Source organism: Anomaloglossus baeobatrachus (genome assembly GCF_048569485.1).
Source record: "Anomaloglossus baeobatrachus isolate aAnoBae1 chromosome 5 unlocalized genomic scaffold, aAnoBae1.hap1 SUPER_5_unloc_23, whole genome shotgun sequence".
Classification (NCBI taxonomy): domain Eukaryota; kingdom Metazoa; phylum Chordata; class Amphibia; order Anura; family Aromobatidae; genus Anomaloglossus; species Anomaloglossus baeobatrachus.
This window is the reverse complement of record NW_027441799.1, coordinates 927239-941023: the sequence shown is the minus strand read 5'-3', so window position 1 is coordinate 941023 and position 13785 is coordinate 927239. Positions and strand designations below refer to the sequence as shown.

At 43.5% G+C, this 13785-nt stretch overlaps 1 pseudogene; it reads right to left on the bottom strand.

Moving 5' to 3' along the window:
- LOC142259058 (uncharacterized) overlaps nt 1-10439 on the bottom strand; it is a 66668-nt pseudogene extending 56229 nt beyond the window's left edge.
- Nucleotides 10440-13785: the final 3346 nt, after the last annotated feature.

Genomic DNA, 13785 nt, shown 5'->3' with positions numbered 1-13785 from the left:
ATAATAAAATTTGACCATAAAAATGCTGATACACATTAATTTATTCAGACAGTACAATGCTATAGATATAGAAAGAAATGGCTATACAAATTATATACTGGACAAAAAAAATAATATTTATATAGCTGTATGAGAGGTCCAAATCCTGCTGCAGAAAACATTCCCCAAACCATGACACGTCCTCCACCACCATTCACTGACTTCTAACTCACTTTGGGTTTAGTCTTTCTCCAGTTCGTTGATGAACATAATGTTTCCCATCAGACCCAAATAAAGTAAATTTGCTTTTCTCGCTATCTAGGGACCACTCCTTCTCTGTCCATACAATATGCTCGTCACCAAAGGTGAGTTCAGCCTTTTGATTCTTTCTGCTAATGAGAGGTTTGGTCACTGCAGAGTGGTCTTTCAGTCCAAATACTCTTAAACATCGTGACACTGTATGACGAGACAGATCCTTACCCTGTTCAGTGCTGAACTGGCGAGTAATTCCAGCTGCAGTGCTGAAACAAATACCCATGGAGATTCTCCACATTAGTCTGTCCTCTCTTGCGAGAGCGACCAGTCTTCTTTGGGGAATTGAAAGAGTTTGTGATGTTGTAAAGATGCAATATTCTCGAAATCACAGACTTGGAACAAGCAACTTCTCTTGCTAGGGCTGTTAGGGTTACCCCTTTGGCCTTCATCTGGACAACCTGCTGCCGGAGGGTTTCAGTACTTTGGAACGGCACACCATTTTTGCAAACTGGAAAGTTAGGAGCCAGTTATGTAGGGTTTGTCAGATAATTAAAGAAATTAGCACTAGGTGCCAGATTAACACCAATAGCTTGCAGGTATCTGAAAGTGTTCTCTAATTTTGATCAGTGTTCTTTTACATTTATTTAATTTACTTTTTTGATTATGTGCTTTTGAAAAAATTCAATTTTTGAAATAAGCGTAAAATCCTGCGTGTTTTCTCATGTTAGGACTACACAATGACCGCAACATTTAGGAAATTGTGATCTTCACTGTATATACATTTATATACAAAGACACTGTGTACACATCACCCCATTTTACAGTCCCTTACAGGGTATGTGATTGATCCTATGACCTGAAAAGTCCTGGAGCTTGTGGGGTGGAAGGTTCTTCAGCCGCTCACTCAGGATGTGTAGCCTCTGTGCAGGTGCCGGCAGCTTCCTCTCCTGCTCTGCACCGATCACATCGATCAGTGTGGGGCAGGAGGAGAGAGCAGTTCTCTTGTAATACTATTGTATGTTCTGAGGATTTCGATAGCGTTAGGGCAATGACAACCAGAGACGAGTTCTTGGTACAAATATGTTTATAATATGTAACCACGATAGGTACACAACGGAACAAACACAGTAGAACAATAACACACGAAATACCTTCCCGAATCGGAGCGAAGGGAATTCCCGGGGCCACGCACCGGACTCCCCCAGGGAGACCACCAAGAGCGAACCCCTATACAGGGACTGTCTGGCAATCACCCCGGAAGGCCTAAATGCGCAGCAGCCGGGACACAAGGGGCAAGTGGTAAAGTCCAGAAGTGTCCGTACGGGATGATAGTCCAGAGTGGTTACGAACCGGAAGGAACTGGGCAGAAGTGCTGACCAAAGACGGCAGACGGAGTCCGGGCACAGCTTGAAGAAACCGGGTATGGTCCAGAGTCGGTGTCGGTAGTCTTTCAGGAGGATCCAAAGGCAATCAGGAATTAGGAGCAGCAAAGCAGGAGCACACAGCAAGCAGTATACTCAGGCACTGGACTAGGCTTAGAGGCGGCCTTTTAAGCAGCTGGACAGGAAGTAGGGCAACAGAACAGTAAACTCCATGTTAACCGAGGGCAAGCTCTTTCAAAAGAGAACTGGAAATCCCGGAAACCTGACATCTCTCTGTGATTGGGAAAGACACGGTCTCAGCATTCTCCATAACAGGAAGCTGCCTCCAGACTATAAGACACACTCACTTATCAGAAAGTTGTTTTTTTTTTGTTAGAAGTGCATCCTATAGTCCAGCAAATATGGTAAGTTCTAAAGTAATTTACTTTTCTCATTTTACGACTGTCTATTATGTGATTTTTGTCCAATCTGTCAATAAAATATTTAATTTCTCCCGGTGAGAGTTATTATTGATGGTCAACAAAATATGATTTTCCTGTTATTCATTTTTCACATTCTACGTATGATAATGGCTTTTTCCTGTGTGGGATTTTTGATGTTTAAGAAAGTTACACTTGTGTTTAAAACATTCTGAACATGAAAAAGACTTCTCTCCTGTGTGAGTTATTTGGTGTTTAATAAGATGCAATTTCTGAGGAAAACATTTCCCATATTCTGAACATGAAAAATACTTCTACTCTCTGTGACTGCTTTGGTGATAAAGAAGAGTTGATCTACGTGCAAAACATTTTCCACATTTTTCACATGAAAACGGCTTCACCTCTGTGTGAGTTCTCTGATGTCTATTAAGATTTGATTTGGAGTTAAAATATTTCCCACATTCTGAACATGAAAATGACTTCTCCCCTTTATGAGTTCTTTGATGTGTAACAAGATTTGATTTCCGGTTAAAACATTTTCCACATTCTGAACATGAATATGACTTCTCCCCAGTATGAATTATCTGATGGTTAACAAGACTTATTTTCTGGCTAAAGCTTTTCCCGCATTCTGAACATAAAAAAGGCTTCTCACCTGTATGAGTTCTGTGATGTCTAATAAGACTTGATTTGGTATTAAAATATTTCCCACATTCTGAACATGAAAATGACTTCTCCCCCGTATGAGTTCTTTGATGTGTAACAAGATTTGATTTACACATAAAAAACTTCCCACATTCTAAGCATGAAAATTGTTTCTCCCCTGTATGAGTTCTTTGGTGTATAACAAGTTTTGATTTCCGGATAAAACATTTCCCACATTCCGAACATGAAAATGGCTTCTCCCCTGTGTGAGTTCTTTGATGTATAACAAGTTTTGATTTCCGGTTAAAACATTTCCCACATTCTGAACATGAAAACGGCTTCTCCCCTGTATGAGTACTTTGATGTGTAACAAGATGTGATTTCTGGTTAAAACATTTCCCACATTCTGAACATGAATATGGCTTCTCCCCTGTGTGAGTTCTATGATGTTTTACAAGGTTTGATGTGTGATTAAAATATTTCTTACATTTGGAACAAGAAAATCTCTTCTCCACTGTGTGAATTTTTTGATGTTTAACAAATGATGTTTCAAGGAAAAAACTATTTCTATTTTTTGAAATTGGCTTATTTCCTTTAAGAGCAGTTAGTTTTCTAATGCCAATGTGACTTTTATTTATTTTAGTAGTCTGTAATGATTCAGAAGAGAGGACCCGTTTCATAGTATCAGATGAGAGATCTTTGCTGTGAAAGAAAGATGGGATATCTGGAAAAATGGCATTCACTTTAGTTGAATCCTGTGTGATCGCAAAGTTATCTGATTTATAAATTGAAGATGTCAGTTGTCCCACTGGTCTCATGGTACAGTCAGCTGCTAAGAATAAAACCTGTTATTTTTTTCATAAAATATGCTTGAAATTAATATTTTTAAACATTTCTACTTAAAATGTCCATAGAAACATCAAGTTATGTAGTAAAATAGAATTATTCACTAATGACAATGACAGCTCACAATCTAATAGAATTCAGAAAAAAGACTGACAGGAACACCTATATGTGTGAATTTGGTGCTAGCCTAAAATACATGACTATAATAAGGATAATAAGCTGCACACTAACCACTATCAAAATATAAACATGAAAAATGGTAAAGCATTATTACTATAAGGATACTATGAACAATGAAAAATACATGAAAAATGGTATTGCAAAACTGCTATGAATATTTGAGAAAGGAAAAAGCTGTGGAGAGAAAGCACAAAAATAAGGTCTTACCCCAGTATGTACGGGGTGGAGGGGGAGGGGTGTGAAACTACTCACCAAGTGTCGTTGTGAAAGTCACAACAACTGTAATCGCATGTAGTATTTGATCATAGGCTGCAGCCACCCAATGGCAGATAACAGAGAACACAAGAGAGCGGTGTTAGATACTGCGCCAAAAGATCACTTGGACAGATGTTCAGATTAATGTATCTTTATTTTCATCCAGGTCTACGCGTTTCAGGAGCTGCTGCCCCCTTCCTCAGGACCGTCAGGAAAGACAAACATCAGATCTGATCTTGATAATGTATCTTGATAAAGATACATTAATCTGAACATCTGTCCAAGTGATCTTTTGGCGCAGTATCTAACACCCCTCTCTCTTGTGTTCTCTGTTATGAATATTTGAAAGTAATAGAGATGTTTATCAAATGTATTGATCAATGCAAATGAGCCCGAAACCAACGACAAGGTAATCGCTAATTTTTCGGGAACCTAACCTTAATGCTTCTCTATGTGCTATTAAAAATCTACAGGTATGGGCAGACAGTCTCCCTCTATATAGGATCATGAATAGAGTCTGGTAATAGGGCGGGGTTCTGGGTTCTAAGTCAGAAGAAACTGCATGCTATTCAGAAAAAAGACTGACTGGAACACATACAGTGCTAGCCAAAAGTATTGGCACCCCTGCAATTCTGTCAGATAATACTCATTTTCTTCTTGACAATGATTTAAATCACAATTTCTTTGGTATTAATATCTTCATTTAATTTGTCTTCAATGAAAAAAAAAGAAAAAAAAATGGTCATAAAGCCAAATTGGATATAATTCCACACCAAACATAAAAAAGGGGGTGGACAAAAGTATTGACACTGTTTGAAAAATCATGTGATGCTTCTCTAATTTCTGTAATTAACAGCCCCTGTAACTTACCTGTGGCACCTAACAGGTGTTGGCAATAACTAAATCACACTTGCAGCCAGTTGACATGGATTAAAGTTGACTCAACCTCTGTCCTGTGTCCTTGTGTGTGCCACATTGAGCATGGAGAAAATAAATAAGACCAATGAACTGTCTGAGGACTTGAGACTCCAAATTGTGAGGAAGCATGAGCAATCTCAAGGCTACAAGTCCATCTCCAAAGACCTGAAAGTTCCTGTGTCTACGGTGCGCAGTGTCATCAAGAAGTTTAAAGCCCATGGCACTGTGGCTAACCTCCGTAGATGTGGAAGGAAAAGAAAAATTGACGAGAGACTTCAACGCAAGATTGTGCGGATGTTGGATAAAGAACCTCGACTAACATCCAAACAAGTTCAAGCTGCCCTGCAGTCCGAGGGTACAACAGTGTCAACCTGTACTATCCGTCGGCGTCTGAATGAAAAGGGACTGTATGGTAGGATACCCAGGAAGACCCCACATCTTACCCCGAGACATAAAAAAGCCAGGCTGAAGTTTGCCAAAACTTACCTGAGAAAGCCTAAAACGTTTTGGAAGAATGTTCTCTGGTCAGAGGAGACAAAAGTAGAACTTTTTGGGAAAAGCCATCAACATAGAGTTTACAGGAAAAAAAAAAAAGAGGCATTCAAATGGTGGAGGTTCCCTGATGTTTTGGGGTTGCTTTGCTGCCTCTGACACTGAACTGCTTGACCGTGTGCATGGCATTATGAAGTCTGAAGACTACCAGCAAATTTTGCAGCATAATGTAGGGCCCAGTGTGAGAAAGCTGGGTCTCCCTCAAAGGTCATGGGTCTTCCAGCAGGACAATGACCAAAACCACACTTCAAAAAGCACTAGAAAATGGTTTGAGAGAAAGCACTGGAGACTACTAAAGTGGCCAGCAATGAGTCCAGACCTGAACCCCATAGAACACCTGTGGAGAGATCTCACAATGGCAGTTTGGAGAAGGCACCTTCAAATCTCAGGGACCTGGAGCAGTTTGCCAAAGAAGAATGGTCTAAAATTCCAGCAGATCATTGTAAGAAACTCATTGATGGTTACCGGAAGCGGTTGTTCACAGTTATTTTGGCTAAAGGTTGTGCAACCAAGTATTAGGCTAAGGGTGCCAATACTTTTGTCTGGCCCATTTTTGGAGTTTTGTGTGACATGATCAATGATTTGATTTTTGTTTCATTCTCTTTTGTGTTTCTTCATTGCAAGCAAAATAAATGAAGATAATAATACCAAAGAATTTGTGATTGCAATCATTTTCAAGAAAAAACTGATTATTATCTGACAGAATTGCAGGGGTGCCAATACTTTTGGCCAGCACTGTATATGTGTGAATTAGGTGTTAGCCTAAAATTAGTTAGTGTGCAGCTTATTATCTTTATTATAGTCATATATTTTATATTTATATGAAAGTGTCAGATCGTCAGTGCTGTCCCATATATAAATATATCATTATTTACAAAAATATGAGAGGTGTACTAACTTTTGTGATATACTGTATTTGCAATTTTCATTCTCCAACATCCACTGCGCTCTAATTCCTGGAAAGTGCCTGTGCAGTCAAAACATTCACTACAACTAAGGAGAAATTCACTGAGGGCTATAATTTCCAAAATGGAGTCCCTTAACAGGACTTTCTTCTGCTTTGGTTTTCTGTCATTCAGTCATATTATGGCGTATGCAAATGTTGTGTCACATCTCCTCTGGGATCTGCTACAGCGCCGTCTGCTCCTGTCACCAGGCACGGCCTTACTCATTCTGCCAGTGGAGCTGATGATGGAGATGTTAGAACCTGAAGCTACAGACGGTGCAGGCTCTGTCCAGTCACTATGATTAGGGAGGCTGGGATGTGTAGTACAATCCAGTCTGGCAGTATGGGTGTGTGCGCAGTCCAGCTGAGGTAATCAGCTCTCTAGTTTTGGTGCGTTTTTTCCGCAGCTTGGTACATGTGTTTTAATGCATTCAATGCAATAAAGCACATTGAGAAAAAAAAAAATTCCTTCTGAGATAAATAGATGGATAGATAGATAGATAAATAGATAGATAGATAGATAGATAGAGGACAGATCACTGCAATTCTCCCGAGCGGTAATGTGTTGTTCACATTACTGACCGTGAGAAATGACCTGTGGTTACCTCTCTGCTGTCTCGTTGCGAGGCTGCATTCAGTAGTGCGTTAGACGCGGCTGAATCAGTCTGCAAGCATCGTGGGACCTCGGTGGATTACGCCGGAGCTGTGTGTTTGGGAGGTGTTAATAAAGGGGTGAAAGAGGGGCTTTTTTGTTATTTTATTTAAAATAAAGGATTTTTCGGTGTGTGTGTTTTTTCACTTAATCATGAAAGCTGTCTCATAGACGTTGCCATGATTAAGTCGGGACTTAAATGGCAGCGATCCGCTGCAATTTAACTCCTTATTACCTGGATTGCCACCGCATCACGGCATCTGGAAGAGCCGGGGATACACCGGGACTGCCGCATAATGGATGCGACAGTCCCGGGGCAGCTGCGGGCTGATATTCTCAGTTGCGGGAGGGAGGGGGCATTAACCCTGCCCATCACCCTCCCCATCCTGAGAATACCGGGCCGCCGCTGTGTGCTTACCTCGGCTGGAAGGTAAAAATACAGCAGAGCCCGCGTTTTTTTATTTTTATATGTACATTTGATTTGTATGTGTATTCTATATGTCTGTGTCTGTGTGTGAGTGTGATGTGTGTATTCTATATGTCTGTGATGTGAGTGTGATATGTGTGTATTCTATATGTCTGTGATGTGTGTGTGTTTACTCTCTGCTCCGCTTCCTCTTCCTGTCATAATGACATCACTTCCCTGCAAAACTGCAGGGCAGTGATGAACATTATGTCCCGAAAACTCGAAATAACGCAGGAATAACACAGGAAAACGCAATGAACCGCACAGAATTTGCTGCCTGCGTTAGTCCCTGCGGGATTTCACGATTACATTGCAGTCAATGAAGTGAAATCCCGCAGCGACGTGCGGAAAAGAAGTGACATGCAATTGTTTTTGCTGCGGGAATCCCGCAGCAAAACATGCAGCTGTCAAAATCCGCATAATGCGCACAGCATCTTTTTTTTCCCATAGGTTTTGCTGGTGAATCACTGCAGAGATGTTATGAACATTTCATGCAGCGAAACATGCAGCAAAACCGCAGGAAATACGCGGCAAAAACCAGCAAGTGCGCACAGGGCCTTAATAAGGAATAAGGTAAATGTTATTTATTAACTATTTTGTGTGGTTTCTATTTTAAGGGCATAAAACTTTAGAGTTTGAAAATTACAACCTAAAATTCCCAGAAACATAAAGTACAATGTGTCACAGAAAAATCTCAGAATCATTGGAATCAGAAGAAGCTTCTAAAGTGATCACCTCGTTAGGAACGGAAAAACTGGGTGCGGTAAGTGGTGAAATCAGAGTATTTTGGGCGTTAACTACTGTAATCAATAATTGTGAGTATAGACAATAACAAATCTACTGAAATAATCAGACTCATCAGTCTTCATCAGTAAAATAATTAGTAACGAGCGGTGACACATCTCTGGGTGATTAGAGGATGTGGCTCGGTGGCTCTTATCTGTAGATTAGAGCCATCAGCCACGCACAGCTCAGGTATAGATCACGGCAGACGGGGAAGGATCTATTTTTTGCAGTTTATTTCAATTCTGTTGAAGTTAGTAGGTTTTAAATAAAAATGAAAAGTCAAAACAAAGGCAAACTATTGTAGAGAAATTCACACTTGGATCTCACTGGACATTTAATGTTGTCCATCATAAAAGCAAAGTTTGATCAAAAAGACTGGACCTGGTGTTGTAGGGACCAAATTACAAATTATCACATTCAGCAGCACAAAATACAGAGAAGGAAGATTAATCTTATACAATGCCAGGATTCTAGGAAGTTATAAATGTTCAAAATGAAAGGACGGGTTTTTTTACCGCGCTATAAACCACAATGGGTGTTTGTAAAATAAAGATTCTTTTATTAAAACATTCCTACGCGTTTCAGAGGTATACACACCTCCTTCTTCAGGGAAAAATCATCATGATGATTTTTCCCTGAAGAAGGAGGTGTGTATACCTCTGAAACGCGTAGGAATGTTTTAATAAAAGAATCTTTATTTTACAAACACCCATTGTGGTTTATAGCGCGGTAAAAAAACCCGTCCTTTCATTTTGAACATTTATAACTCTCTCCAACGGGACCTCAGCTTTAACCACTCCAGCACTAACACAAGTCTGCACAGGGGTTGTGACTGGCACAACCTGATCAGGTGAGTGTATTCATTTCCTTTTCGCCTTAAACCCATATACCGGGTAAGACACTATTTTCTTGCGCCTTTTCCCTCCTCAGATTTCCTCAGGATTCTAGGAAGGAAACAGAATCATCACCCTCCGATATCTCCTACAGGCCATCATAATATTCTACAAGTGATTTTCTAACTTGTCCGCACATTCTACGTACACTGTTATTTAGATTTCTAGTTTACAGATCTGGGCAGCTGTGAGTACAAGACTTCTAACCCCAACAGAAGGACTCCAATGCCCAAAGTAATGGGGACAGTTTCAGCACATCAGTTTAGAGGTAGAATGGGGACCATTTGATATGGCCAAACTACACCACCGATAAAGCAGCCACAGCCGGTGACTGAGAAGAATGTGTGACTTCTCTGCATTTAGTGGTCACTACTCACCTGGGCGGTTATCTGTAGGAATCTCCTCTTTACTCCGCTCATCAACCCTCACATATGTCTCTGCAGTATTAATATGGGGCAGATCTTCCCCCTGAAACAAATATTGTAAAAGTCACAGACAGATGGAGAAGTCCCATCTATGATCAGCTCTAATCCTGCCATCTCCACCGCTCTCATTACACAAGTATAACACATATAATACTGGAGGATAAAACAAGACTGAGCACAAGACCTTCACAGCCGTCTACACACCATAGGGAGATTTCATGGCACCTTCTCTCCATCTACCTGATGATCCTGAGGAACATCGGGAACTTCTTGTTTACAGTCCTGTGGGAGAAGAGGATGGGGACATCTCTCTGGTGTTGTCCTCTTACTGGATAGAACTGGAGGAGACACATACAGGGACTGAATTCATTCCTTACATACAGATAATTATAGGCCGTGTGTATTTAGTCCTGTCTATTACCTGGTGATGTGAGGGGCTGGGGAACCTCCATCATGACGTCCTTGTACAGATCTTTGTGTCCTTCTAAATACTCCCACTCCTCCATGGAGAAATAGACGGTGACGTCCTGACACCTTATAGGAACCTGACACATACAATGATACCGTCACCCCCGATCCCTTCATAGCGTTACTGTATAATGTCCCAGCATTCCCAGCAGTGTCACCTCTCCAGTCAGCAGCTCAGTCATCTTGTAGGTGAGTTCTAGGATCTTCTGGTCATTGATGTCCTCAAGTATCGGGGGGTGAGGTGGAGGCCCCGTGATTGGGCTCAGGGGTCTTCCCCATCCCTCAGACACAGGGGCCTGACAGCGCTCACTAGAGGTCTTCTTCACTACTGTGTAATCCTGGTTATGGAGAGACACAGTAATAAATCTCACTCCAGACATTTCCAGAGTCCTCACCTCTCCAGTTCTGTCCATCTGTTATTCCCATAGATAAGAATGATGTAATGTGACATCATCAGAATCTCTCACCTCTCCAGTAAGCCGGAAGAGGATCTCTAGGGTGAGGTGTAATATCCTCTCCGCCATCTTGTCCCTGTCCATATCCATCCTTCACAGGGCAATCAGGAGAATTCTCTTCTATAGAAGATCTCCACTGAGAGGATCCGATATTGTAGGGACCTGAATGGGGAGAAGATGACGATGTAAGATCATAGAGAATCCGCTGTAATAATACAATTACTGGAGATAATAAGGGGAAACATATAATGAGAACATTCTGGGGGAACATTATACCGTGTGAGAGCAGAAAGGGGCCGAGGACCGAGGGCAGAAAGAGGCCGAGGACTGAGGGCAGAAAGGGGCCGAGGACTGAGGGCAGAAAGGGGCCGAGGACTGAGGGCAGAAAGGGGCCGAGGACTGGGGGCAGAGAGGGGCCGAGGACTGAGGGCAGAAAGGGGCCGAGGACTGGGGGCAGAGAGGGGCCGAGGACTGGGGGCAGAAAGGGGCTGAGAACTGAGGGCAGACGGGTTTCATCACTTCCGGCCTCTCATAGTTGGGGCGTCTGTATCTATCAGAGGAAAATGAACAAAAACCTCACGATTCATAGAAATCAGCGATAGAAAGACACCAAGAAAGTCTCAGAGCTGAAGGGGTTAATGCCGCCTGCCCCAGTAATGGGGAATCTCCACACACATCCACCTGCAGAGCCGCACACTAGATATATAATACCCTGCACCTACCTCCACCTGCAGAGCCGCACACTAGATATATAATACCCTGCACCTACCTCCACCTGCAGAGCCGCACACTAGATATATAATAACCTGCACCTACCTCCACCTGCAGAGCCGCACACTAGATATATAATACCCTGCACCTACCTCCACCTGCAGAGCCGCACACTAGATATATAATACCCTGCACCTACCTCCACCTGCAGAGCCGCACACTAGATATATAATACCCTGCACCTACCTCCACCTGCAGAGCCGCACACTAGATATATAATACCCTGCACCTACCTCCACCTGCAGAGCCGCACACTAGATATATAATACCCTGCACCTACCTCCTCCTGCAGAGCCGCACACTAGATATATAATACCCTGCACCTACCTCCACCTGCAGAGCCGCACACTAGATATATAATACCCTGCACCTACCTCCACCTGCAGAGCCGCACACTAGATATATAATACCCTGCACCTACCTCCACCTGCAGAGCCGCACACTAGATATATAATACCCTGCACCTACCTCCTCCTGCAGAGCCGCACACTAGATATATAATACCCTGCACCTACCTCCACCTGCAGAGCCGCACACTAGATATATAATACCCTGCACCTACCTCCACCTGCAGAGCCGCACACTAGATATATAATACCCTGCACCTACCTCCACCTGCAGAGCCGCACACTAGATATATAATACCCTGCACCTACCTCCACCTGCAGAGCCGCACACTAGATATATAATACCCTGCACCTACCTCCACCTGCAGAGCCGCACACTAGATATATAATACCCTGCACCTACCTCCACCTGCAGAGCCGCACACTAGATATATAATACCCTGCACCTACCTCCACCTGCAGAGCCGCACACTAGATATATAATACCCTGCACCTACCTCCACCTGCAGAGCCGCACACTAGATATATAATACCCTGCACCTACCTCCACCTGCAGAGCCGCACACTAGATATATAATACCCTGCACCTACCTCCACCTGCAGAGCCGCACACCAGATATATAATACCCTGCACCTACCTCCTCCTGCAGAGCCGCACACTAGATATATAATACCCTGCACCTACCTCCACCTGCAGAGCCGCACACTAGATATATAATACCCTGCACCTACCTCCACCTGCAGAGCCGCACACTAGATATATAATACCCTGCACCTACCTCCACCTGCAGAGCCGCACACTAGATATATAATACCCTGCACCTACCTCCACCTGCAGAGCCGCACACTAGATATATAATACCCTGCACCTACCTCCACCTGCAGAGCCGCACACTAGATATATAATACCCTGCACCTACCTCCACCTGCAGAGCCGCACACTAGATATATAATACCCTGCACCTACCTCCACCTGCAGAGCAGCACACTAGATATATAATACCCTGCACCTACCTCCTCCTGCAGAGCCGCACACTAGATATATAATACCCTGCACCTACCTCCACCTGCAGAGCCGCACACTAGATATATAATACCCTGCACCTACCTCCACCTGCAGAGCCGCACACTAGATATATAATACCCTGCACCTACCTCCACCTGCAGAGCCGCACACTAGATATATAATACCCTGCACCTACCTCCACCTGCAGAGCCGCACACTAGATATATAATACCCTGCACCTACCTCCACCTGCAGAGCCGCACACTAGATATATAATACCCTGCACCTACCTCCACCTGCAGAGCCGCACACTAGATATATAATACCCTGCACCCAGGGCTGTATTTTGCCTTCGTGCTGCCCTAGGCACTTTAAGTGGTCGCGCCCCTTAGTGACAACGTAAAACTGAGTTTTCGCACACGACATCTGTTTAAGGCAGATCTACTCTGTAGCACACTTTAAAAAGTATCAATAAGAAACGAACCCCCCCCCCAATGGGAATCACCACAGGCACATCAAAACATAGCATGAGTATAAAATATTCCCACCACACCATCCCCACTTATATACTGTGACTGTGACACTGCCCCTAATAAACACCACACTGCCCTCCCTTATAAACTACTGTATATGCACCACACCTTCCTCGATTATGAAATATGATCTGTACATTGTGAGGAGGGAGCAGCATGATGTGAGGACAATGTCCCATGCATGCTGCCCCCTCCTCACAATGTCCCATGCATGCTGCCCCCTCCTCACAATGTCCCATGCATGCTGCCCCCTCCTCACAATGTCCCATGCATGCTGCCCCCTCCTCACAATGTCCCATGCATGCTGCTCCCTCGTCACAATGTCCCATGCATGCTGCTCCCTCCTCACAATGTCCCATGCTTGCTGCCCCCTCCCCACAATGTCCCATGCATGCTGCCCCCTCCTCACAATGTCCCATGAATGCTGCCCCCTCCTCACAATGTCCCTTGCATGCTGCCCCCTCCTCACAATGTCCCATGCATGCTGCCCCCTCCTCACAATGTCCCATGCATGCTGCTCCCTCCTCACAATGTCCCTTGCATGCTGCCCCCTCCTCACAATGTCCCTTGCATGCTGCCCCCTCCTCACAATGTCTTATGCATGCT